Source organism: Python bivittatus, unplaced genomic scaffold, assembly GCF_059951505.1.
Source record: "Python bivittatus isolate LINGU-HERP-01145 unplaced genomic scaffold, Pbiv_v1 ctg000060_np1212, whole genome shotgun sequence".
Lineage (NCBI taxonomy): Eukaryota > Metazoa > Chordata > Lepidosauria > Squamata > Pythonidae > Python > Python bivittatus.
This window is the reverse complement of record NW_028277044.1, coordinates 3343355-3370217: the sequence shown is the minus strand read 5'-3', so window position 1 is coordinate 3370217 and position 26863 is coordinate 3343355. Positions and strand designations below refer to the sequence as shown.

Genomic DNA, 26863 nt, shown 5'->3' with positions numbered 1-26863 from the left:
CAGTGGTGGTAGGAGCACTTGGGGCTGTGACTCCTAAGCTGGGATAGTGGCTCCAACAGATCCCAGGAACAACATCAGTCCAGAAGGGTGCAATGCTAGGAACAGCTAAGATACTGCACAGTACCCTCAAATTTCCAGGCTTCTGGTAGAGGACCCAAGATTGAGGAGGACCCATACCACCCATAGGGGTGAGAGGGGATTTTATAGATACATGTACATACATACATTCCCTTGCCTTTATTATTTTTATAAGTAACTCAAGGCAGTGAACATACCTAATACTCTTTCCTCCTCCTATTTTCCCCACAACAACCCTGTGACTTAAAGTGGGCTGAGAGAGAGTGAGTGGCCCAAAGTCACCTAGCCATTTCATTTCAAAATGAAATGGCTGATGCATAATAACAAGTCTGCTACAGGATCTCGTCAAGTGTCTTGCTTATCAGTGCCTAATGCATGGCTGTAAATAAAGCAATGGTATTTGTTTTTCTCTGTCAAGTGCTGTATGATATATAAGAGGCCTAAAAAAAACCCATTTTGTTCTTGACAACTGGCTCAACATAATTTTTTTGTTTTTCTTCCTCTAACACACAGAAAGCAGATACCATTCACTGGATTACAGAAGCATACATGTACTTCTTTGGGGTTTTTTTAGCTCATCTGATTTGTAAAGTTTTCAAAATTCCATCAGCTTATGAGCTGCTCCAGGGCAGGATTTCATAGGAAGAGGTGCTATGCAGAATCATAAATGTTGTTATAAATTATGTTTGTAAGATTTAAACATTTTAAATATAATGGAGCAGAATTCTTCTCTTCATTTATTTCTTTTGCACATATTTAATGTCCCTGCAGTGCTTCATTAATGTAGCCAAGCCTATATATAACCTATTGGAAATTTTTAAGTTACTTCCCTCAATTCATAATTAACAGCCTTGCCAGCAGAACAATCATGCCATGTTCTCCAAAGGACATTTTTACATAAACATCAATTATGGATTAATATAAAGAGAAGGGATTTGATCTAATGAATTTGACTTAATGGTGAAGGAGAAGGAGAAGGAGAAGGAGAAGGAGAAGGAGAAGGAGAAGGAGAAGGAGAAGGAGAAGGAGAAGAGCCCTCATTATTAAAATTAATCAATTTCTATTTGAAGCAGCAATTACAAAACAGTTGGCAAACTTGTTTAAAGTTTCCATAGGAATGTATATGCTCTGAGATTTCAACAGGGGGATTGTCATAGAATGCAGTAAGGATGCTTGAGAAATGTGATGTCTAACACATAACATAGTCACCCAGCAGATTTTTCATTTTTTCCCAATGTTGCATGGCAGCTTCTCAGAATGTAAGTTAGTGGTGGGCATCCTCATCAATGGTTGCACTGAACCTGATGTATTGATTGTACTTACTCAATGATGATGATTATGGGTTTTTGTTTGTTTTGTTTTGTTTTAATTAGGCTTTAATTGTGGTTTTAGTATGGCTATATGCTTGTTGTTTTTATTTACATTGTTATTGTTCTTGTTGTTTTAACTGTTGTGAGCCACCCAGAGTCACATAAGTGAGATGGGCACAGGTAAACAAAACAAACAAACAAATAAATAAATAAAATAAACAAATATAAAAAAACCCTTATTAATATTGCAGGCCATGTTCTCTTGAGGATAATCTGCTAGCAACAAATCCAGGGATAGAATGTGACTGAACCCAAATTGTGTGGGATCATCTTTCTGACGTTGCCATTTCTGGCTTGGACCTTCGTTTCTGTCTTGAATTTCTATTCTATTATTTCCCTTCTTTATCTCTCCCCATCATTCTGTTAGGAACTTATTCCTGCATAGGCCTAAATCTGGGATAGTACGATCTCTGGATGTGATCTTAAAGTCCCCTACCAATTTACGGACCACTCTGATTATAACTGCTAAAAATTGGTGTTACAGTTTTATGTCATTTGGAGACAGGAAATACGCTCAAATTGGGTGGAAGCTTAAAAGAACTATAACACCCTCTAACCAAAGGACACCACATAAAATTCCAGCTGCACATTTGTCTTGGGTCCTGCCCACTTTGTACTATTACCCTTTCGTCTCAGGCTCTTGGTAATATAGTACTTGGTAGTAGTAAGAGTGATACTACTACTACTAATACCGAAAATGTTCAGTGTGGCTCATAATTACTACACACACACACACACACACACACACAAACACATACTTACCATTAGGTTCCATAAGGTGTGCACAGCCTAGCTTCCATAGGCTGTGTTTATGTGAGAGCTGGAACTGATGAATGGGGTGAAATGTGTGTGTGTACGTGTGTGTGTGTGTGTGTATGAAAGAGAGACAGCATGCAAGGATGGTGATACCCTCTATTGGCTTTGTATTCCAATAATCCTTTTTTCAACGAAGTAATTCCCCATCTGCAACCAACAATGGTGTTATTTTTCTGCCAGAAGTTTGAATGTACTGTAACAGTACCTTGGAGCCTCTACTGAAAATTATGTGGAGAATATAGAGAGGTATCATTTTGGTGTGATCTTTCTAGGTTTGGGGATACAGATCTTCTTTCATCTCTTCATATAGCCAGGACCAGAAATACTGGAAAAAGGATAACTGTTTTGGCATTTGGCCTCTGTACACCACCACATTGAAGTTGAAAGGAAACACACCCAGATGGGAGTGAAGTCAGGACTTGCAGCTGTAATTCAAGGGGGTTGACAAAAGTGGGGTGCTAACCATCCAGGAAGTGCAGCCAATGATATACACACATACTTATGGTGGCTCATAAGTAATGGAACAAACTAACATCATGACAAACATAAGGATTGCCTTTAATACCTGGATGAAAATCCTTTGCAGTCAATGACTGCCTGAAGTCTGGAACCCATGGACATGACCAAATGCTGAGTTTCCTCCCTCAAGATGCTTTGCAGGCCTTTACTGCAGCTACCTTCAGATGCTGCTTGTTTGTGGGTCTTTCTGCCTTAAATCTTGTCTTCAGTAAGTGAAAAGCATGCTCTATTGGGCTGAGATCAGGTGACTGATTTGGCCATTGAAGAACATCCCACTTCTTTGCCTTGAGAAACTCTTGGGTAGCTTTTGCTGTATGTTTTGGGTTATTCTCCATCTGCAATATGAAGTGGCGTCCTATCAGTTTGGCAGCATTTGGCTGAATCTGAGCAGAAAGTATAGCCCTATAACTTCAGAATTCATCCTGCTGCTTTTATCAGCAGTCAGGTCATCAATCAACACCAGTGACCCGGTTCCATTGGCAGCCATGCATGCCCATCCCATAACACTGCCTCCACCAGGTTTGACAGATGATGATCATGAGCTGTTCTTTTCTTTCTCCATACTTTTCTCTTCCCATCATTCTGGTGCAAGTTAATCTTGGTTTCATCAGTCCAAAGAATCTTATTCCAGAACTGGACAGGCTTTCTTAGGTGTTTGCTGGCCTTAGGTCTAATTTGGTCCTTCTGTTCTTGAGTGTTACCAGTGGTTTGCACCTTGTTGTGAAGCCTCTGTATTTACATTCATAAAGCCATCTCTTGACAATGTCAGGTTCAGCCTGACTCAGCACATGCCATTCGAGCTAGCCGCCACTCTGCCTAGCTAAGTTCAAACACGCCTGGTCAGCTTCCTTGCCTCAGGCGCAGGCGATCGAAACAGGAAGCGCTAACCGCAAGTAAACTGCCAACAGGTGGTGGCAATCAGCCCGTGGCAGGATTCAATTACTTTGTAACAAGCGGGACTTCCCCCAGCCACCACAGGCAAGCAGCCAACAATAGAAACAAAGAGCTCTGCAGCTCAAGCTGCACTCAGCCGCCCATCAAGCGCAATCATGAGTCAGCCTCATGGGACCTGCCTCGCAAGCAAGACAGCCAAAAACAAAGGACCCCGGCTGAACCTGCCATTGGACCGAGGTGGGGAGAGCTGGGGGCAAGGGACGAGACAAGGATGGGCAAAAGCAGGTTGGGGCGGTCAACAGGCAGGACTTGCTAAGCGCGGAAACGGGGAGACTATAAAATGCTATGTAACCTATGCCAAACCAACTCTGGCTTTGTTTGTAACCACATGCATTACACCTGAGTAAATTGCTTTCGTATGAGCCTGGATCTCATAGGGTCTTTATTCAGCGATGAGTGCGGCAACTCTTACAGACAATGACATGCCTACCTCCTCAAGAGCTAAATGTTGTGAAAGGTTCCTCTTCACCATGAGCAGAATTCTGCGGTCATCCACTGTAGTTGTCTTCTGTGGTCTTCCAGGCCTTTTGCTGTTGCTGAGCTTGCCAGTTAATTCCTTCTTTTTCAGGATGTTCCAAACTGTTGTACTGGCCACTCCCAATGTTCTTGCTATCTCTCTGATGGTTTGTTTTCTCAGCCTAATGATGGCCTCCTTCACTCGCATGGATACCTCTTTGGACCTCATGTTGAGAGTTCCAGTGAACAGCTACCAAATGCAAATGTAACACTCAGAACCACCTCCAGGCCTTTTATCTGCTTGATTGGGCCTGGGGCACCCAAGAAACAGGCTACACCTGGCCATGAAGCTGGTTGTCAGCCATTCGTTCCATTACTTATGAGCCACCAACGATGGGGTGTGTATGTGCCACTGGCTGTACTTCCTGAATGGTTGGTGCCCCACTTTTGTCAAACCCCTTGAATTTCAGCTGAAAGCCCTGACTTCGCTCCCATCTGGGTGTGTTTCTTTTCAACTTCAGTGTGGTGGTATACAGAGGCCAAATGCCAAAACAGTTATCCTTGTTCCAATATTTCTGGTCCTGGCGGTATCTAAGCTGTGTCCAGCCATGTTGCTCTCATATTGACATCCTCCTTGCAGATTTGTGTATTGCTATCTAGCAATGTCTTTGTTTCTCTTTCCATGGATCCAATAATAATGGCCATGTTGCCTGCTAGTAATGGAAAATATCACAAAGCTGCAGACCTGCTTTGTCTACAATTACACTTAATTGCATACATTTCATTATCTGAGGTTAGGGTAAATTTCAAGTTTTCCCCTCCCATCCTGTGTCTTTCATGCTAGGATGCATTGCCAAAGCAGCAGTGACATTTTTATATGTCTTCCAGAAAATGCCAACTATTCCCTTTTGCATTGTGATATTACAGTACAATAATCTCCATGTTACTTGTAAACAGCATTATGGTTATGGGAAAATACCAATCTCAAAAGTAATTTGGTTGGAGAATCTCTTCATTTAATTTGTTTTGTTTCGAGCTTTTTCCTTCCTATCCATACCAAACAGCAGCAACATTCCAAACCTTTGTGGCATCATTACCTAAAGCAGACATGTAGAGTTTGGATCTGCCCAATATTTCTCTCAAGTCTTCAGAAGACTTGAGCAGTAGGAAAGATTAAGAGTTATTCTGCTCTGTTTGCTCCTGGCAGTTTCATTTGACAAAGGGCTTAACTTGCATTAAAGCAGAACTGATAAGGGTTGCTATCGATATTACACAATCTAGTCTTTGTTTGAAAATATATTGAAACAGGTTTTCTTTTCTAGCTCCCCTGATGAAGATATGATTCTCTTTTCCACTACTCAGATCAATTGCATCATCGCCAACTTAAATACAGATTAATTATCTCCATACGGTGTTCCACAACAAAGCAGAAATTATTTAAAAGAAATTAGCTGGTATAAGAAATCATTGAGATGTGATTTTGCCTTCACAAAGCAGGTAGTAATGCTATATGAGAGTCATAATCATGACTCTATACACATTTTCATAAGGAAAAAAATAGTGTATTAAAAACAGTTAATAAAGCAGTGAAAGGTGGGAAGAAAAAGAGGCTAGAATTTAGGAGAAATTACTTCATTCAATCAGCAGTGGAGACCAGTAAGATGGTTTGCTAAGTAAAACATTTGATAACTGGTAGAAGGGAATAAGAATTCCCTCCCTATTATTATATTTGCACTGTTTCTTTGAAGGCTGTTCCTGGTTATGTATGTATCTATATGCATTTGCATCACTTGGCTGGCAGTCCTACTGGAGATGTGGTCTATACATGAATACATACCACAGACAACCAGAGACACACTAAACCTTCTGGGAAACATGCTTCCTTTGTGCCAATGTGGCCTTCAAAGTGCCTCTTGGAACGCTTTGCACTCACCTGAAATATTCTTGAACAGGGAACATTTATGACTCTTTTTATAATTTTAAAAATATTAAAGGTAATTCCTTACATTTAATACATTATACAACATTCAGACGTATGAGCTTGCATATTATGACATTATACTGATACAGTATACTTATGACCACAACTGGGACTGGAATTTCCATCGCTAAGTGATACGGTCATAAAGCAAGATGTCACGTGATTGCATCGCTTAGTGACCACAATCCTGGCAGTCCCAGTTGCTGTTGTTAACTGAGAATTGCAGGTCATTAATCGAGTACCCACTCCATTCCAGGCTTGGTCCCTCCCAGCCCCGAGTTTCAGTAAGGTGAGGGACTGCCTCCAACTCCACCCACCTGCCTATCCCCGCCCCATCTCTGCCCTTCTGGATGCCCTGCACTCTGCCTTGCAGGATGGTAATCAGCCCCAGAACCACACGGGTCTGAAGCTGCTTGCCACGCCCTGGGAAGCTGTAGCCACCCCAGCCCAGCCCAGCCCAGCCCAGCCCCACCCTGCCCTGCTCAGGGTTTTTTGGCACCCTGTTCCGGGGCAGATTTTGACATTTTTTTTTCCCCAACAGCCAAAGTCCAGCCCAGCCCAACAGCCAGGCCAGGGACACCTTAGCAACAGCGGGAGCAAGAAGATGGCGAAAGTCAGCTGGGGCGGCAGAGCTCAGGGTGGCAGTAGGGCAAAAAGCCTAGATGGAGGGAAATAGGTGGGTGGGGGGAATGGAAGCACCCCTGTCATCATAAGTGCAGGTAGAAGCACTGCAACAGCCTAACTTTGGGCACGTGTTGTAAGTCACTTTTTTCAGTGCATTCATAACTTCAAATGGTTGCTGAACACACGGTGGTTAAGTTGAGGACTACCTGTATGTTGAAGAGGGAGACTGAAATGAATGCTATAAATGTTAGTGTCCAAGCCAAATTTGATGAAAAGGAAGTAATAAATGTTGTGAAAAATAGGTTGAAAAATAGTAACGCTGCAGATGCATAAAGCATAACATTGTCTGACCCCAAAGGGAATAGTGTAGTTGTTATATATGCAAGTATTAGTTTGGCATTAAGCCTATTTAGATTTTTGGACTTGATTGTAGTGCTGAAAATCCAGTTACACAGATATATGTTGAAGAAGAATGTAGTTGGAATCGGGTCAGCTTGCAAATCAGCTTTCATGATGTTTGGAGAACAGAGATGTTCTAGGAATATAGTTTACAAAACACTGCAGGAAAGCATACTGTAACTTGCAAGGTAAAATTAGTAATGGAGAGTTGTCCCCATGCAAGTGCAGGTACAGGTGGTCCTTGCTTAATGACCACTCATTCAGCAACCATTCAAACTTGCAATGGCGCTGCACAAGTCATACTTACGACTGGTCCTCAAAGTTCTGGCTGTCCCAGCATCCTCATGGTCACATGATCACAATCTAGGTGCTCAGTGCCTGGCATGTGATTATCATGTTGGAGAGGCATGCGGTCATGTGTTCGCCATTTGTGAACTTTTTTGTTAGCTTCCGACAAGCAAAGTCAATGGGGAAGCCAGCAGGAGGTTGCCAATGGCAACCACATGATGTCCTTGCTTAATGGTGGTGTGGGATATGCTTAACGAAGGCAACTGGGAAGTGCTGGAACTGCCATCACTAAGCAATATGATCATGTGATGACATGGTTTACAACCACGTTGTTTAGCAACAGAAATTCTGGTCCCAATTGCTGTTGTTAATCAAGGACTACCTGTAGGATTTTTGCAAGGAAGTGATTATCTACTGCTTGAATGCACAGTCCTCCCTATACCTTGCTTGCCTTTGTCACTGTTATCTTATAGTAGAGTGGTTTTACTTTCTCTGAATATCATTATAGAGCAGTCCCTGGAATTTTGGTATATAATCAGCCTCATTGGCTCCAGTTATTTCATTTAAGCCAACTCCATATGGTTGCATGAACTTTGATGGTTTGGCACAGAGACAATGTTGTCCTTTCTCACATTCTGTATCCTTGAGACGCTCCATAATTCCATGGGATCTGCAGTGCTGAAATAACAGAATATCTGGGAACTACAACTGTTGATAGGTTTATTGACATATTGATTTGCTGATCCATAAATCAACAAGACATGCATAAAAGGTAGAGGTATAAAGCTAGTGAAAGAAGGAGGAATAAGCAGGAGAAATTCTTTATGGCTAATATATTTAGTTTATCTTTCTCTGAAGTACAAGAAGATCTTAAAAGATAATAATAAGGGGTGGGAGATGGGGAAAGACAGAAACTGAAGTAGTGTCCTCAAACTATTATATTTTATATTTGTTCTTAGGCACTCTTACATATTCCTAGTGAAAATAGATTCAAATTAATCATAGCATTTGACACCTGTAGGATAATGGGCTATGTCCAAGATATTTTATGTACAATTTCACTCACTGATATGAAATCACTATAAAAGAGTTAGGTTCCCCTTGTAAATCTGTTGGAATAAGACCCTTCCTTCCTTCCTTCCTTCCTTCCTTCCTTCCTTCCTTCCTTCCTTCCTTCCTTCCTTCCTTCCTTCCTTCCTCCCTCCCTCCCTCCCAAGATTAAGTTGTGCAAGTTCAAAAGCAGTCTTGAAAATAAAGCATTTTGGGATTTCTCAACAAAGTAAAAGGTGAACCACTGCACTTTTGTCAACTGATCATTGCATCAAATGAGGAACTTCATTCAATATATAGCCTTCCAATTACTTTCATTAAAAAATTAAAACATTCCAGCATACAGTAACTTCTCTCTCTTGAGACTGATCAAAGCAAGCTTTTCTGCATGACCCTTCACAGAAGGATGATTTAGAAAGTCAACCTTCTTCCTGCTGTTCAGGTACATGTTAGCAACACCTGACAACCTGGTTTTTATGCTGCCATGTCATTATTTTTTATCCTTTAACAGAAGGATCAAACAATCTTTGTCTTTCTCACCAAACACTGAACTCTACTTCGAACTTACCACTGTGCTGAGGCTTTGTTAACTGCTGTGTTTTCTCCTCTCTGAGTCACCCCTCCACCCAATCACGTGTCTACTTCAAAACAGTTTTGGCAGTGTTTGTGAAGCCATGACATAGCAGAGTGTGACAGAACGATCTTGTGCTCATATCTGGCAGGAAAGAATCAGGCAAAGTGAATTATATGTAAATGAGCATCAGTAAGAGCTGAATCATCAGGGATAAAGACAGACAAATTTATTGGCTTTGGTTTCTCTACCCTTTATTTTGTTAATAAATCTGGGCAAATTGGATATGCATAACTACTCGGGCTAAACTGAATATGTTTAACTGTTCCCAACATGAAGGGGAGTAGGCTGCATCTGCTTGCCATGTTGCTTTTCAAGATGAAGAAGGAGATTGCACAGGAAACACAGATATGGGAGACAGAGATGACAACTCTAATTTAGCCCCCAACCGATGTGTATTCAACCATGATTCAAACTCAGACTCAGCACTCAAAGACTTAAGTGTAAAAATATCATCTAACATTTTCACTGTATCCTATGTTATATACCATACATACATACAAACGCATATCTATGTGACAGACAGACAGACAGACATAGCTATCGATGTATACTTACACATATTTGAATTTTAAAGTGAATCTGAGGGAAATAAATGTATTTGTGTAAAAGAAAATTCTCCCCATCTAAATTATCCCAATTCAGGAAGTTTACGTATTCCTACCAGGTTTCCTGATTAAGGCACCTGTCAAGGCAAAGAGATGGCAAAAATAATTTGATGGGAGAATGTCAAGTGTGTTTCCTGCAGTTTCCACTTTTTAACAACCACAACTTCTGTTCACATAGACTGTTTCGTAATCTGGCACATGGAGTTTGCACAAATAGATGTACTTATTTTTTATAAACATTTATTTTCATAATGTCTATTTTGTATGGACTTTTAAATATTTTGTGCACTTTGTGCAAGGAGGTTTCATCCAGGAAAATGTATTTTAGCACATGCCTTCCTCACATCCTATTTTGAAAGCCCATTTAGTATAGTGGTTAAGGCCCCAGGTTAGATCCCATGGGTTCTGGTCCCCACTCAGGCCCAAGGCCAACTCACAAATGATGTACAATTCAGACACTATCTGTTTTGACAACTGATACATCATTTGAGCAGGGGCAAAAGGATATATCTAAGTTTGTGTGGCGGGGGAAAAACCATGAGTGAAATATAAGGTGTTACAAGATGCAAAGGAAAGAGGAGAATTGGGTTTACCTGATTTGAAATTGTATTTTGCTGCTTGCTGTTTGGTTTGGATGAAGAAGTGGGTGCTGCTGAGAAATAGAAGGCTTTTGGAGTTAGAAGAACATGACCAGAGATTGGGTGGCATGGATATTTGTGGTATGACAAAATCAAGGTTAATGTGGATTTTAAAAATCATTCTGTTAGATGTACCATATACAGAATATAGAATAGATACAAACCCAGGTTGTGTCTGAAAGCACCTTTGTGGCTGTCAGCACAAGAAGCATTTTATAGGCGAGAAATAATAGGCAGACACAAATGACTAACTTAACTTGAGATACTGGAATTTTGTCAAGGAGAATGTAAAATACAATCAAGAGAACAGTTGGTGACAGAGGGATATAGTTGCCAATTGTTTTCTTATTTACAGTTATCAGAAAAAATTAAAGTAAACAAAAGAGTTTATGATTTGAACATTGTAAGACTGATTTTGAAATAAAATTGTGTACAAATGATGAAGATGTAATTGCTAAAATATATAAACTTTTATTGAAATTTGAAACAGAAGAAGTGAAAGAATGTAAGATAAACTGAGCTAATTTTTTTATTATAATATACAGATGGAACAATTGTAAAATATGTGGTTGAAAGGACTGAAATTCACACTGTTATAATCTTAAAGAAAATTTTTATAAAATGATGTACCATTGATATATCATACCAGAGAAGTTGTCTAGAATGTATAAAGGTACTTCAAATTTATGTTGGGAATATGGACAACAAGAAAGGACATTTTATCATGCTTGGTGTAAAAAAGCTAGAAAATTTTTGCATTCAATTACATACACTGATTCAGAGAATTTTAAAAATTAATATACAATTGAGACCAGAGGTCTTTCTTTTAGGACTGGTGGACAAACAGTTGGAAAAAAGTCATGGAACTTTGGTTCTGTACATGATAACTGCAATGAAATTATTGTATGCACAAAGTTGGACAAATTTGGCAATACCTACAATGGAGGAATGGTTGGTGAAGATGATGGAACTTGCTGAGATGGCTAAAATGACTTCTTTGATCAGAGAAAAGACAATATCTACGTTTATTGATGATTGGAAACCCCTTACGAACATTTTGCGTACAACAGGAAAAGAATTATGGTCTTGATGATTAGACAGGATAGACTATAGAAAGAAGAGAGTCATGATATAATTTTAGAAAAAGAAGTGAGTATATAATTGTACTTATAACTGTGATAAAGAAGATTGGAAGCCATTTCTTTGTATCTTTTTTTTTCTGTTTTTCTTTTTCTTTCTTTTTTGTACTTTTAGCTTTCTGTTTAATTTATTTCTCTTTCTTTTTTCTTTCTTACTTTATATTAGTTTGTATTAGTTTTTATCTTCATTTTTAAAACTGTTAATAACATTATAAAAAACAAAGATGGAAATTGTGTACTTTGCTTTCTGCTGGATCTGTATGACTCCAATGGAAGACAAGTTAAATGTCCATAAAATTTAGTGTATGTAGTGGCCTATTTAGCAATCAGATTCATACCCAAACTGGAGGCAGAAGGTAACCTCTGTTATGTTAAACTAAAAACAAACAAAAACGCCTCTAATGTACTTTTGAGAACCTCTCACTTACCTGAAAAGGACAATAATACAATGGGGAAAGGGCTGTGCATTATTGGGCCTGCTGCATATCAGCCCAAGAAAAAGGAATGGCGAATATGTGGAGACCTGCATCATCAATAAATCTGCCTACACTGTTATCCATAAAATATAGATAAAATAACATGATACAGTACCTCAGTAACAAAAAATAAGGCTGCCACCCTTCTGAAACCTTTGGAGTAAATCCTTTTACTTTTTGTGGGGGATATACATATGGTTGCAAAAAATAAAAAGGAGGAGAAAGGGGGGAAAATTCAGGGTTTCTTTTTTTGTTAAAGAGCTCCATACTTCAGCAGCTAATTCACACTGTGAAATATGAAAGATATATAATTTGAGAAAGGAAGATGTTTCACAGATGTCTTTAAAATATTGAGCTAGTATCAATTATGTACTTATCTTGCCTTGATTTTTCTGTTTGTTTGTTTTTTCTATTTTCACATCTTATTCTTTACTGAGTTTATTTCTTATTAATCTGGTCCAAGGAATCCAAAAGCCAAGTTCATGTGAAAAAAGGCAAATGTTCCATCCCCTTAACATCGCTGCTCCAAACAAAGCAAAGGAAGCTGCTTTAATGGGAATAAATGGCTATGACAGCGTAGCTTTGAGCCAAGCTCTCATTCACCTCATCAGTGAAAATATCAGTGCATCACTCTGGCATCAGAATGAAAATGATGGAAAGCTCCCAGCATGCAGTAGAATAAAACACGTCTAAGCCTCTGGGATATTGCACGAGAGACATAGTGCTCCTGCTTATAAAATGAGTGTATTAGACAAATTATGAGCAAAAATGTGTCTATTGAGAAAAAATATACAGAAAAATGCATTAACTTTTCTACCAATGTCCTACTGGTGTGGAAATGTAATGTTGAAACAATTCTAGCTTTGTGAAAGCTCAAAACTGCACGTTCCCATCCCTATTACAATCTAGGGACAATAGATCCATGTGGAGAAATTGATGTTCCTGGCAAGAGATCATGCCAATAATACATTAAGCTCTGGGAATTGAATGCTGGCCAAATAGTCTACACACTTACCAAAACTATCTCCTTGAAGAGAGAGAGGAAAAAAATGCCTATGTTTTGGCTATATTATTGAACAGAAGTAGGTGCCTAATGCTACAAGGAAAATTTTTAAAAAAAGAAGGTATCTGAGCTGTTGTTTTAGCGGCAATTCATCTTGTTTCCAATGTCTAATTCCCTCTTTGCACCTAGGGAATTCTGTTAGCATCACTCTAACTTACATGCAGCCAGATTGTAATCACTGCCATTTTAAACTTCAATTAATTCCTATCTCATCTTTCTTTGCTTTTACACTACAGTCTTCTTAAATTCCATCTTCTTTATTTTCCTTCATTCCTCAGCATGGACCCCACCTGCTTTTTCCTGCCTTGGCCTTTTCTTCATAAGTCATATAACAACAAGAAGTACTAATTTTGCTCTCTTCCAATAGTAATCACATACAATAGCTGTTAGAACTAGCATTAAGGGAATGTAGTCATTTGGAAGTTTGTGTTGTATTTAATGAACCTTGGGAATTCAAGGAGGGGGCATGTCTTATGTGAGTTATTTGCTCTGAACATGTAATTCCCATCTATAAAACATTACCCCAAGAAAGATCTTCAGAATTTGGGGGCAGGGGCAGTGGGAGAGGGCTAATTCTGAAATTAAAACACACGTTTTCCTTCCAACCAGTATCCCAACTTCTGACTGGCTAGTATGAATCCAGCTATATTTAGAATGTATATGTAGTTGTGTGTGTTTGTGTGTATGTATGTATACATTCTAGCTCAATATAGTGACTCCAGTTCAGATTACAATTGAACAATATTTTGGATTTTGAACAGGCACTAAAATGTCTAACATTTCTGAGAGCCTGCAGAATTAATCAATTTAGCAGAAAATAACTTTCACCAAGTAAATTTCAGTTACCATATATTATGAATACAAACAAATATAACCCATTAAAACGTTTGCCCAGGATGAATTGAATCATTACTCTCAAATGAGGAAAGGGGAATTCACTCAAGAGAATAATTCTTCCAGATGTCTTTTCTCTAAAATGGGATGATCTGGGGAGATGCCCTAATTCCTGAGTTCCATAGGCCCATTCAGTCTTTGGACTCCTTTGTTTGAATGGATATTTCAGAAGATTCATACGCATGGTTACAGGCAGGATTTATCCTGTTAGGTGTTGTTAAATTTAATATACGAGTATAAAAAAATGTGGCCTACATTAATCATGTACCTAGAAAACAATTGCGAGAACAGATAGCTTTATCTAGCATGAGTGTCTCAAAGCTGTCCTATTTGGACTGCTGTGCCCCAGGACAATTTTTTAAGCAATTGATTGATAATAAATACTTAAATGCAAAGAGCTTGGAAACATCTGTATGTTGCAAAATGCTTTGCTGAGATCAAGGAATGTTACCTGTGTGGATAAATTCTGTATTACCAAGACTTGGTATGAATGCATTATATTAGCCATGCTATCCTTCTTCTTTTACGTTGACAGTGAAAGATCATCTCAAATTATTATTGTGATGATGATAATTCTAATATCAGGGTTTGAGTGAATTAAAAATGAATTTAATGTAAGAATGAAAATGGCGCTATTGTTTTATGCTTGATCTTTTCGTGTATGTGTTTAATGGGCACAATAATCTTAAAAGATTATTAGAATAAGCCCTTGAAACAGACTGAATAGCAATATGTTAGTTAACTTTACAGTATTATGTTCACTCACCATCATTTTCTGCAATTATTATAAGATGTTACCAAGTACTGATCAAAAGCATAGACATTTGCTAAAACCAATAGAAATAAGTGAAATAATTCACTGTAAATGCAGATAATAAGATACTAAATAAACTAAATTTTACAACTAAATAACAGGGTCATAAAACTATTTTGGGAATAAAAGACTAAAATGCTTATGCACTCAATACTAAGTTGCTGAGCAAATGTGCATGTGCATACCTGTCTATGTTATTACAGTCAGTAGCCACAGAGGCTTAAATCATAAAACAACATAAAAGACATTTTAAAAAGAAGCAATGTATTGTGTATTAATAGGATCATAACAATTAAGAGACTAGTTTCCTGTGTAAAGCAATGAAAGAAATTTTACAACCCTCCTAGAGATGTGACATTAGGAAGCAAATGAAGTCATCCTCAGAACTGATGAGACTGTAGTGAGCAGAGTCATAAGGGGGTGGCAGGTGGGGGGCACAAGTTGCTATTAAACAGACATCTAAGAGTTTCAGGTCCCACCAGGTCACAGGGGCAGTTAACTCTGCAAAAGGAGTATTATTATACATTCCTTCCAAAATTGCAGAGGCATTAAAATGGACTAAGGAAAAAGCTGTGCAGTGCATTGGGCAGGTAATATGAATGGATAATTTGCTGGCAGGAAAGCTTTCCTATTTATACATTGCCAGTGTGGGGGACCTAGTTTGTCCTGCTGTACCTGGAAAGCTATGTCAAGCACCCACTGCGAGATAGCAGTTCTAACTTGGTAACCCTAGGGTCAAGAGGGCTGTACTTGAGAAGCCACACTGGTGTAAATCACTCTGGATTCTTGCTTTTCAGAAAGAGGAAAATTTATTGAGAAGAATCATGGGAACCAGGGAGTCCTTAGAAAAATGGATTTTGAGCCAGAAATAAAGCTGGCCTACAGTATACAAGCTCAATTCCAGTGTGATTGCCCTAGTTTCTAAAGGAAAGGAATCTGGAGTGGATGAGATCTAAGGACTTTAGGTTACTATATACACATACCTGGGAGCTGTATAACAACTGGGAAATAGAATTACAGTAGCTTTAAAGAGCTTTATGGCCACAGATGGGTTCTTGTCTCCTTTGGTATGAAAGAAACCCAATATGGCCTCGGCAATGTTGTTAAGCTTGTTGGAAAAAGATTTAATTTGTTCCTGCCAAACTTCTGAGGTTTAGAATACTATGCCAAGATAATTGAAGGATAAGACCTATCTATGAGATTATGGTTTCTGCCATTGATGTCTGTGGCATCTCAGCCTCTTTATCAAGACTGTAATTTTCATTTTGGAATAGTCCATTATAAGCTTTTCTTCCCTGCAGTAATCCACAAGGGCCCACAGATTTCTTTGGAGGCCAACTTGGTTTAGAAAAAAGATGGCCACATCATTGGCATAGTAAAGAACAGCCAGCTGTCCATTGTTAGGCTTGGGAGTGGGGAGCCTTGACCACTGAATTCAGACAGATATTGAAAAGGGAAGGGGGTTCCTTTTTGGGTGGCGATGCCTGCAGTGAAATGGCTGCTGCTGCCCTATCTAAATTGTGTAATGGTGTTTTCACACAGTATCTTAACCAAATAAATAATCTGTGCTCTATAGAGGAATGAAACAGCTTCTGTCTGTTTCTGGGAGTGGAATTGAAGGCTGATTGTAAATCAATGAAGTCAACTGTAGAGAGTGGGCATAAACCTGTGTGCCTTTCTCTACTAGAAACTGTAGAATGGCATTGGCTGGTGTGGGTCTTCCGGGCTGTGTGGCCGTGTTCTGGAAGTTTTGTTTCCTAACGTTTTCTCGGCATCTGTGACTGGCATCTTCAGAGGGCAGGAGCACAGACAGGAGCAGAATGGCACATCACTCCACATTATTGACCTGCCCTCCCTCAAACCCATTGGTCCATCAAGTAGAAATTTCTCCTGTTCTAGCCAATCCAAAAGCTTATAGAAGAGGAAGCCAGCATATAGTTTGCTGGGAACACTTAGGAGGTTAACTGGACCATAACTGGAAAAGTCCATGCTGTTACCTTTCTTGAAAGTGAGAAAGGAATAGTTGCAGTCTTTAGGCATTTGGAATGTGTTATTATTATGTGTAAATAAGGTAGCCAAAGGAAGAGCCAACATTGCCTTTAACTGTTTGACAGGAGGTCAGGTCACTAAGAGGAGGTTTCCCATTTTCTTAATTGATTAACTAGTTTAACAATTTCTAAATGAGTGACTGGTGGGCAGAGGAAACTGTATTTAGGAACACAGCTTGAGGCAAAGGATGAGTGGAAGAGAGCATGTATTTATAGATACTATAAAACTCTTCCCACCTCTTGAGTATAATATTAATGACAGGACAGGCCATCTTACTGGTTTAGGTGCCTGCAATTACTTCAACAACAACAAGTGGCATTTCTATCCTTTGTAGTTTGAAAAAGTTGTCCCAATTATTTTGTGTGAATAATTGCTGTCTTTTACCCCTCCAGGAGAGAACTGAGTTTTTGTTCATTGGTTTTGTTTTGTTTTTCCAAAGATGGTGCTGGACTAGCAACTTTTTTAGTTACCTCTGGAGAAGTTTTTGTTTTACCCAGCTTGTTATGCTTTTCTCTTTTTGAAACCACATTTTACTTTGTCTTGCTTTTTCTTATCTTAATATTTATGAATGTAAACTCTAGAGCTGCAGTTTAAAAGCATCGGGTGCTATGGGTAGGAAAAAGAGCCTGGCGCTTTAAAACTGGAAAAGGCAGCAGAACAAGTGAAGTGTAATGAGCTGCTCTCCTCATAGGTTTCTACTGACTCTTAATCTCCTGGAATCCCATGAACAGATCTGAAGTGGTCTCCTAGTAATAGAGTGATACCTTCCAAGAAAATGTTGATTCTGGTTAGTGTTCTGGCCATTCTGAAGATAGCATTTGTACCAATGTCTATAATGTTGCTGCAGCTGGCCAGTTAAATAACACCCTAGCTACAAAACTTCCACCAGATTTTTTGGCTAACTATTGTCTCTTAACTACAGAGACTGTAATAGCCTTGTTTGAACAATTAACAACTATTCCTGTAAAAACTGATGACCCGAAGAAAACATTGGATGCCCGTATTGGATTGTCTTCAGAGATACAGAATACAAATTACTCCCAACAAGATTCTATGCCGGATATCCCATTAGCTGATTAGCAACCTGTAAACAGCAAATGTCATGCTCCCTTGATCCCAGATAATAAAAAGGACTCCACCCTCATATATCAACATAAGCAATTAGTTCTGTCTCTTCTCAATAACAGCATTAATGCAGGAAGATGAGCTTCCAGAGCTGTGCTCATTTTTTCCTAAGCCAAGCACTTGATTGACCTTGTTCATACTAATTGGCTCCCAGTTGTTCTTCAGCAATCCAAAGATACTATTGACATTTTAAAAAATAAGGACTATTTTAAAGACTCTAGGAATTACCCCCATTCTGGTGTTCACTGAATGAAATGTGAGACCTCTTCTGAATAATATTTCATCAGTTCTTACACTCCAAAATGTTGTACCTATGTCAGACAAGCTTCTTCTACCTTATCTCCAGCCTTGACAGCAGAAAGGGAAGCTAAATGTTCCACCAACACAAGGAAAAAAAAATGGTCCTTCTGGAAGTGAACTAACTCTTACTAAACCAGAGACATCATCCAAAATTAAAGGGTTTACATAAGCAATGGAACTGATCCAAGGGGCAGCAAAGTTGCCAAGTACACTTAAAGAAAGACTCCAATCTTACCTATACACAGAATGGTAATTAAGGACAACAGAAAAATGGCTAGATCAAAGGCACTATCCTTCCATTCCCCAAATATAATTTTGATCTTATGTTGGATATCAGGAATCTGGGGAAACAGCTCAAATCCATGCCCTGTGTAATAATTGCCCACAAGCAGCCTGCCTGTTTCCAACTGATGTAGTTGAATACCATGATGAACTACCTATAGCCCCAGCAGATGGCATAAGTGAGTTTTCCTGTGAATATTCTAGCACTATTGGAAACTTGGCACAGCTGGAAGAGGTAGCTGAGTTACAGGATATGGTAACACAGATGACACACCATTCTGGATTCTTCTTTCTCTTCCCATGCCCCCGAATTAGTTCCACAAATTAACCCAAATCAATCTTTAGACATTATACCAAAGACCAGCACTTCCCTCACGTGTGATATATTTTTCTCAGCCATGAATCTCAGCTCTAGACATACTGACACTGGTCACAACTCTCAAGCTTATTTCACTGAGGATACATGGGAAATATTTACCACCTGATCTATCCAATAGCTTCATCTCCACTGGTCTGGATTTCCATTGGATATATTGTGATTTGAGCTCTCTTATATCCCCACCTCCCCAAACAGTTGCCAAAGGACCCTGCCCTCATGTTGTATCGTCAGTAGGGACCATCAGGGCATCTCCATCTTCTATCCAAAGTGGACCACACTGTGCATTTGACAAATTCATTCCATCCCCACCCAGCAGAATCAATTTCAACAAAACTGCAGGCCCAGTTTTGCATCCAAACCTCAGTTTGACTCAGCAAAAGACAAAGAATCTTCCTGAGTTCCTGGAACATTTCTGGTTGGAAAGCCAAAAAGCATGATCCTTACTTCCTGGACTTAATCTGTACGTATAATCTGATCATGTTAAAAGAGACTTGGTTCCTACAGCCCCCATATTACAAAATTAGGGTATTCCCTTAATGCTCTCCCTGGGGTGAGAAAGGGTTGTGCCCAAAGAGGCATCTGTATACATCAGATAACTTCTTGTCCCAAATCACACTTCTGGAGTCCTGCAAGCATGGGGTGGTAGCTTCTAGGATCAATTTAGTCAGACACAATATTTGAATTATAAATGTCTCCCTGGGGTCAGAACATTTCTTCATTGTCCCTTCTATGAGAACTCATGCACTGGTATACCTGTACTACCTCCTAGTAGAGAGTAAGTGTTCAGGGAGGGAGAGGTGGCTTATTTCCAACTTTCAGATCAGAACCCTTCTATTATGAACAGAGTTGCTAGTTTCTATTGGCAGCTATTGCTATAAGAAGACTTAAGGTCCTAATCTTGGAATGATGTCACTAGGAAGTCCTTTCATCTTTTGTTGTTCTGTTTTGTTCTTGTTTTGTTCTTTTTTGTCTTCTTATACTGGTAAATTTTAAGTGGCAGTTTTATATGGTGGTTTTATCACTGTTATTGTATTTGAGCCTGCTGTTATGGGCTGTTTTTATTGTTGTAGCTACTTTTCTGGTCACTGATGGTAATGGTAATGCAATTTCAGTTTCCGTTTCCATTTCCGTTTCAAGTATACATGTCTAGCTTCTTCCTTGAAGGTTGCTTTCTTTAACAAACATTGGATGAGATGAATTGGAAGACTGTCTGGGTTATCCAAATATCCAGTTATATTTTAACTGTCAAGTCTTCTCCCCACCCCACACACATACACAAACCCAGAGGCAATCTTGGAGGTCATCCACATGACTCCAAGGGTGAGGGAGCTAATATAGTAGGCTGGCACCTACTATGCATCACCAAAAGATTTAGGCTGTGCATGGGGTAGCAGACAGCAACCTTAATGAAGGGTTCACCGATTAGGAGATGGAGGTTCTAGTACCATTGAGTATGACTTAATCTGATACAACCTTTGTAGTCAGAAGGTTCATTTTAAAATTCGACTACAGCCAGATAGCAATCACTTGGGCTTATCATTTCATCTGGGTTTTAGTCCCCTCTCAACCCTTTCAGACAGTTTCATCTGGGTTTGGGACAATGAGAGGTTCTGCCATCCCTAGGAATAGATGGCCTGAAAAGACTACAAAAAGGACTAAATCCTTTCTTGGTCTGACTAGTCTCCTGAGCCCCATCAGCTCCTGATTAAGAGCCGAAACTCTGCAGAAGCCTTAGCCACATATAACGCTCTGATATATAACCTTCAGAGATCATTATCCAATCCTTCAGCACTCCATGAGCAAATCCTTCTGTCTTGGGCAGAAATCCTTGTTTGATCAGGACTGCATGCAAGTCGGTATAGATTCAGTGACAACTTTCAAACCATATATATTCAGCAACACTCCCACTGTCTTAAAAGATCTTAAAAGAAACTACAAAAAATAAATGAACATAAAACAAACAAATAAAATAAAAAGAATAGGAATGTGCTGGGTATTTACTATTTGTTCATGGGGTGGGAACTTTCTGAAAGACAAAATGGAAGACAGAAAAATTGCTAATATATCCTGGAATTATTGAAACTGAATGGCAGAACTAATTAGCTGCAGACCCTATCAGTCTGCTTTTGTTAGGTCTAAGGAAGCAATGGATTCTGCTGACTACAGAACAGCCATGATCTATTAAGATGGATTACAATGCAGAAGGGGGGGGGGGGACAGCATTGTGCAAGGTGATAGATTCAGTGGCCTAAATAGTGTAGTTCCTAACTTTGTTGAAGTATGGTACTAGAAAGACCTGAGGAGAAGGAAATATAACAGCCAGTATAATAATCCTGGATTGTTTGGGAAAATGAGTTTAACAAAGCAATGGAACAATAATCAACACAATACAACATGTTTATGAACTGAGGTGGAATAATGTATATATTTGCCACATGTACCATTATTATATTGATAACATTGCTGGAAAATGTGATAATCCCATCTTTGAATGTTATAAATGGACTTCAAAGTTGATTTTAAGACTAACATTCTTTCTACTTTTCTGGCTCTGATGGAGATGACAAGATCTGTGACTCACTGCATTGGACTGGTATTTTGAATTTTGCCTATCACAGAGATTGGGGTGGTGGTGGTAAGTTTTGGGACAATCACACAGGCATACAATTTCTACCGAGATTGTTCCAATTGTTTTGTTAATGTAGTTCTAACAACATAGTCTCATATTTTATATTACTTTCTGTTACTCTTTGGCCAACTACAAGTATTCCAATATTTTATTATTCTATTCTCCAAACAGTGATCTTGCTAGGCCCATTTGTCTTCAAGTTCAAATTATTTTCTCTATCAATATGCTTTGCTTTTCAGACATTGCCCTATTGGGTTACGAAAATGCAAATTCAAATTCAGACTAAATTATCAGAATAAAAAGGCTTTCTCTGTTGTGCCTGCTCTGTGGAACTGCATACCCCAAGATCTGAGGGCCCCAGCCTGCTGTCCATGTGGAAGGCTATGAAAACCTTGGATTTCCCTCAGGGGTTAGGCCAGGATGTTAGCTGAGCCCAATCTATGTGTATTTGACCAATATAAGTGTACTTGCATGGTGACTCTTTTATGGTGCCTTGGCTATTCTATCAGAGTTATTTTAATCTTGTTTTGTATTTTGTGATTAAAGGTTTCATTATATTTGTGTGGATTGTTGTGAGCCATCCAGGATTATGCCATATACATTATAAATAAATAAATAAATAAATAAATAAATAAATAAATAAATAAATAAATAAATATTCACAGCTGTCCTGTGAAGTAAGTGACACCTGAAACATTGGTAACAACCAAAAATATAGAACTCTAACAGCACTACTCCCCACTTCTCTCCCCCCCCCTTTTTTTTTTTGAGTTTTGTTACTGGTTTTGAGTTCTTCTTCTTTTGAAAAGAGAAGATTATCAGGAGGAAGAAAAAAAGTCAGTACTATGATTCAGAGCTGTTTCAGAGCTGTCTGTCCCTGTCGGTTTAAAAATAATATTAAAGACTGCTGCTTCCTCCTGTCTGCTTGGAACAAGCATTTATCCTGAGGTCACCTATCTTTATAGTGAGCGTTACCTGCAGGGCTTGTGACTGGGACTTCAATAGGCTTCACAGCAGAAAAAAATATCCTGAAAAATTCAGGCCAAATAAAACCATCCAAAATCTACACCATTCAGGTTTTACAAGTAAACTGTACTTCATTGACATATTGTCATCATTTCCTTTGTACCCTGATAATTCTGAGCAAACAGCTGCCCTAAGTGCATGAGGTCTTCATACAGACTCTTCTCCATTTTATTCGCAAATTGTCTTGACGAACTGTGATCAAAATGGCATGACTGAAGTGATTCAAGGTGGGAAAAGGAAACTGTGGCACTTTTGCGTCTGATGAATATTTTTGTCTCCCTGTTATGTCATCCAGAGTGACATAATGAATGAATGCAATACATGAAACTATAGGATATTGCTGCATTAGTTATATTATGAGATCTAACTTGTTCTGCAGCCTTTCATTATTTGTAAAAAAATAAAATAAAAATCACATTGTGATTTAGGAAGAAGCAGAGTTAATTTAATGAAGCAGTCAATTTTAGATTCAGAGCATGATATCTCAAAGACATTTAGCACTAGTTTCTTTTGTTTAAGCTTTCTTAAATCCCAGACAGATCTGAATCTAAGATGATCCTTGATTACTACGCCTACTGCTCATTCAAGTATTCATTACTGGGACAGACCAGAATCAACCCACTTACAATTAATGGGGTCAGAACAAAAAACAAAAAACTGCACACCTTTTAGTTTGATACCAACCTTGCATAAAGCCTCTTTAGCTATGAGGAACATTCCTAACTCCTAATATCATCATAGCAAATCAAGGACAATGTTAATGTGCCCATGTTGAAGGCATTTCCAACCCCATGAATTGCTGAGATCAGCCCTGAAAAATGGGATAGTTCCTTCAAAATAAGTTTGGAAGGAAAGATATACTGGGATTTTAGCAGCTTGTATAAGGATATGGTCATTCAAGCTTCAATTTTAAGTTTGAAATGTATCCTTTTGTTACAGCTAGAGTTGTCTGCAGAAAAATAACTAAAGTGTCCAGCATCTTGGTGAAGATAATTTGAACAGGATGAAGAGCAAATATGAAACCCAGGAGGCTTATGTCTCTCTGGACTAAGAAGGAACATTAAAATAAATTAAATGCGTATTTGGTTCTATTTCTTAATATATTTGTGATTTCAATCAGACATTCTGTTCACCTTAGGACTTTGTAGGTTTCATGTGGATCAAGCCTCCCAGGAAGAAGTTATTTATGGATAAAAATGTATATGGCACTCAGCAGTATTCAGTGCTTTAGAATTAACTTTCACTTGGACCAAATGGAAGCTGGTGAAAAGATACATACCTATTCTTCTCAGTAATGATTATGAAGAAACTGGGAACTGTGCAAGCAACATATTATAGATTCTGACAGTATGGCAGAAGTTATGAGACACCAGCCACATCCTTAGGGCCCATCACGTCATGGTAGCAGGTTTGTTTGTTTTTCCCAATCTCAGACTAGAAAAATCAAATTTAGAACTTTATTGGCTTTCATGGCTACATTTAGCTACCTGAGTCATAAATTAGAGAGGCTAAACCAGGGCAGAAAACTCTGGACATTGCTGAACTGTAACTGGACCTTCCTTCCTTCCTTCCTTCCTTCCTTCCTTCCTTCCTTCCTTCCTTCCTTCCTTCCTTCCTTCCTTCCTCCCTCCCTCCCTCCCTCCCTCTATATAAAATCAAACTTACTATAGGTAGAACATTGCACTTCAGCAACAACTTTAGCCACAAGTTCAGGGCCAAATATTTAGAAAATGCTTTTTAGAAAATACATACATACATATTTAGAAAATACATACATACATATAAAATATTTTAAGACATTAATTAGAAATCTGATCAATTTTCTATGTTCTGTGATATAACATATGACATAGAAAACAAGCTAATAAATACAATGATCCATCAGCCTCAAACATTAAGAGCTTTAAACTCCAAAATCAGTAACAACATATCAAAACTAAAATTGCTTTTCAGATCTTTTCAGCATCTCTGTATTCCATCACCCACAAAGTTCTCCTACTTTCCTGGAATTCATCTTGATTTGAACCGAGCAGCTGCTAGATACAATCAACTCTCTCCACCCGATTGATGGAGCTTTGCACAAAACAGTTCTATCCTTATTTTGACATTTATGTGGAAATGAAACTCCTGTTGGCAGTGTAATAAAAGCTCACCATGTCTTTAGAGGGCTATAGAGAGAATTGTCACCTGGGGTGGTACCTTTGTTATCTCTTTGAGGAGGCTCCGATTTAGAGATGAACTCTTCCCTAGATTTTCAGCTTCACAGGTAGTATCTGGATGGATGCTTAATGGCAAATTCTCATATAGATTTCTCCAAAGTAGTTTTGCCACTTAATCTAAAATTAAAAGTGTCCTTTCTCCCTCCCTCAAACCTCCATTGCACATTCTGCCTTACTGCGTTTGATAACATGGAATATGAATGATAAGAAAGAGGAATTCTTAATATTTCAGACAATTAATCCACATTCTAATTTTTTTTTTTAATGCTTGAAATGGTCATTTGTCCCAGAATCCTTGTTGGAGGTATATGGCACAGTTTGTATTTTTAAATTGGGTGAAAGTTCAAACAAATGGCAAAGGCAATTCAATTTAAGTAGGTACAAATTCAAAATAAGTATGAGTGCACATTGGGGCAACCCCCCCCCCAGTTCATATACATATTGGTGATGTCTAAGAAACCTGTTACTAACCAGGAAAAAGATTGCAGAGTCATAGTGGACAGTAAAATGGAGATGTTAACTCAGTGTACAGCAGCTGTGAGAAAGGCAAATTGCATGCTAAAGAAAAGAGACTGAAAATAAAAATGCCAGTGTTTTAATGCCATTATACAAAAACATGGTACATTTGCCTCTGGAGTACTGTGTACAGTTCTATTTGCCACACCTGAAAAAGAATATCATACAACTGGGGGGGGGGGACAGAAGTGGGCAATCAAAATTTTCATGGGACTATTTTCCCCTACAAGAAAAGGCTAGAATGTTTAGGACCCTCTAGCCTGGAAAAGGGGGGTGGATGTACATAATTGAGAAGTATAAAATGAGGCATGGCATGAAAAAAAATGGAGAAACTTTTTCGTCTCTCAAAATATAGGACACAAGGCCATCAATGAAGCTGGTGGTAAGGATTTAAAAAAGGCAAAAAAAACACACACTTCTTCACACAGCACATAACTAAGCTAAGAAAATCTTTATTTTAAAATGTGATGATCACTGCTAATTTGCATGGTTTTTCAGTAGGGATTGGATAAATTAATAGATGTCAGGTCCATCAAAGATTGTTGGTGTTAGGGCAACACTTTTGGGTTAGGGCAACATGTCTCCAAATGCAACTTACAGGAGGAAAATAATAGAAGATTTGCCTTCATCTCTTGCTTGCAACTACCCTAGAAACATCTGTTACTATGAGAACCTAAATGCAAGATTCTTGGTGTGATTAAGCAGGACTGTTCTTTTTTTTCTTATGTACCATCTAATTTCTGCACTGTTGTGCAAATTGAAACATGGTAAAAATGGACATTTATTTTATATGCCATTTCCTTTAGCACTTGTATTTTTGTACAACACATTCTGAGTTGAGAATTGTGTCACAATATTTGGAGAACTGCATAATATGAAACCTTTCTGCATAATATGAAAGTGTTCTGACCTCCATATTGAAAGAGGTCTTTTAAACATGTAGATTGAAGTGAAACTCTCTGGCATCCTCAGACCAGCGTTCACATGATACTACATGATCTTCTTCATATGTATGCATTTCCCATTCCGTGCACACCTTCAATTCCAAAATAGATAATATATCTTATCCAACAGGAAAGTACTCTTTCTAAATCCAGTGCAAAGTATTAGATTTTCTCTATGCATAGAACCAAGATGTAATGAGGCACTTTCCAATCTATGACAGAATGACATTAGCAACTGCCATATATACTGTCAGGCCTTTGATATATCTAGCTCAGAATTGTTACCGTTAACTAGAAAGTAGAGACTTTACAGAGTTTCAGATACTAATTTTTTCACAGCTCCACTGAGATGCTGAGAATTGAACACAGGGGACTGATAACTCAAGATAATTATTATAATCTTTGACTGCATGTCTCTAATTGTTTATTTTACTGTTTTATTAATGGGTATTGTAGTCAACACATTTCAATTATAAATTTCCCCCCTGCAATTTTGGCATCTCACTTGACAGTCCTCTTTTGTGACACTAATAGTGCAATACAAAAAGTAATCTTTTAGTACTTTTCTAGACAATGAATATAAAGTAATTGATTTC

At 38.5% G+C, this 26863-nt stretch overlaps 1 protein-coding gene across 11 annotated transcripts in view; it reads right to left on the bottom strand.

Moving 5' to 3' along the window:
• LOC112542233 (uncharacterized) overlaps nt 1-26863 on the bottom strand; it is a 377107-nt gene that overhangs the window by 19831 nt on the left and 330413 nt on the right. For 4 of the 11 annotated variants that reach the window (XR_015795367.1, XR_015795371.1, XR_015795370.1 and 1 more), the window contains exons 1-2: nt 9104-9159; nt 2211-2411 (exon numbers count right to left, since the gene is read on the bottom strand). The exons of 6 other annotated variants lie outside the window; for them this stretch is intronic. The gene's annotated coding sequence lies outside the window, so the exon portion shown is untranslated. Of the gene's footprint in view, nt 1-2210; nt 2412-9103; nt 9203-26863 lie in introns of those variants that run through there. One more of the 11 variants, XR_015795365.1, reaches the window with a different exon arrangement.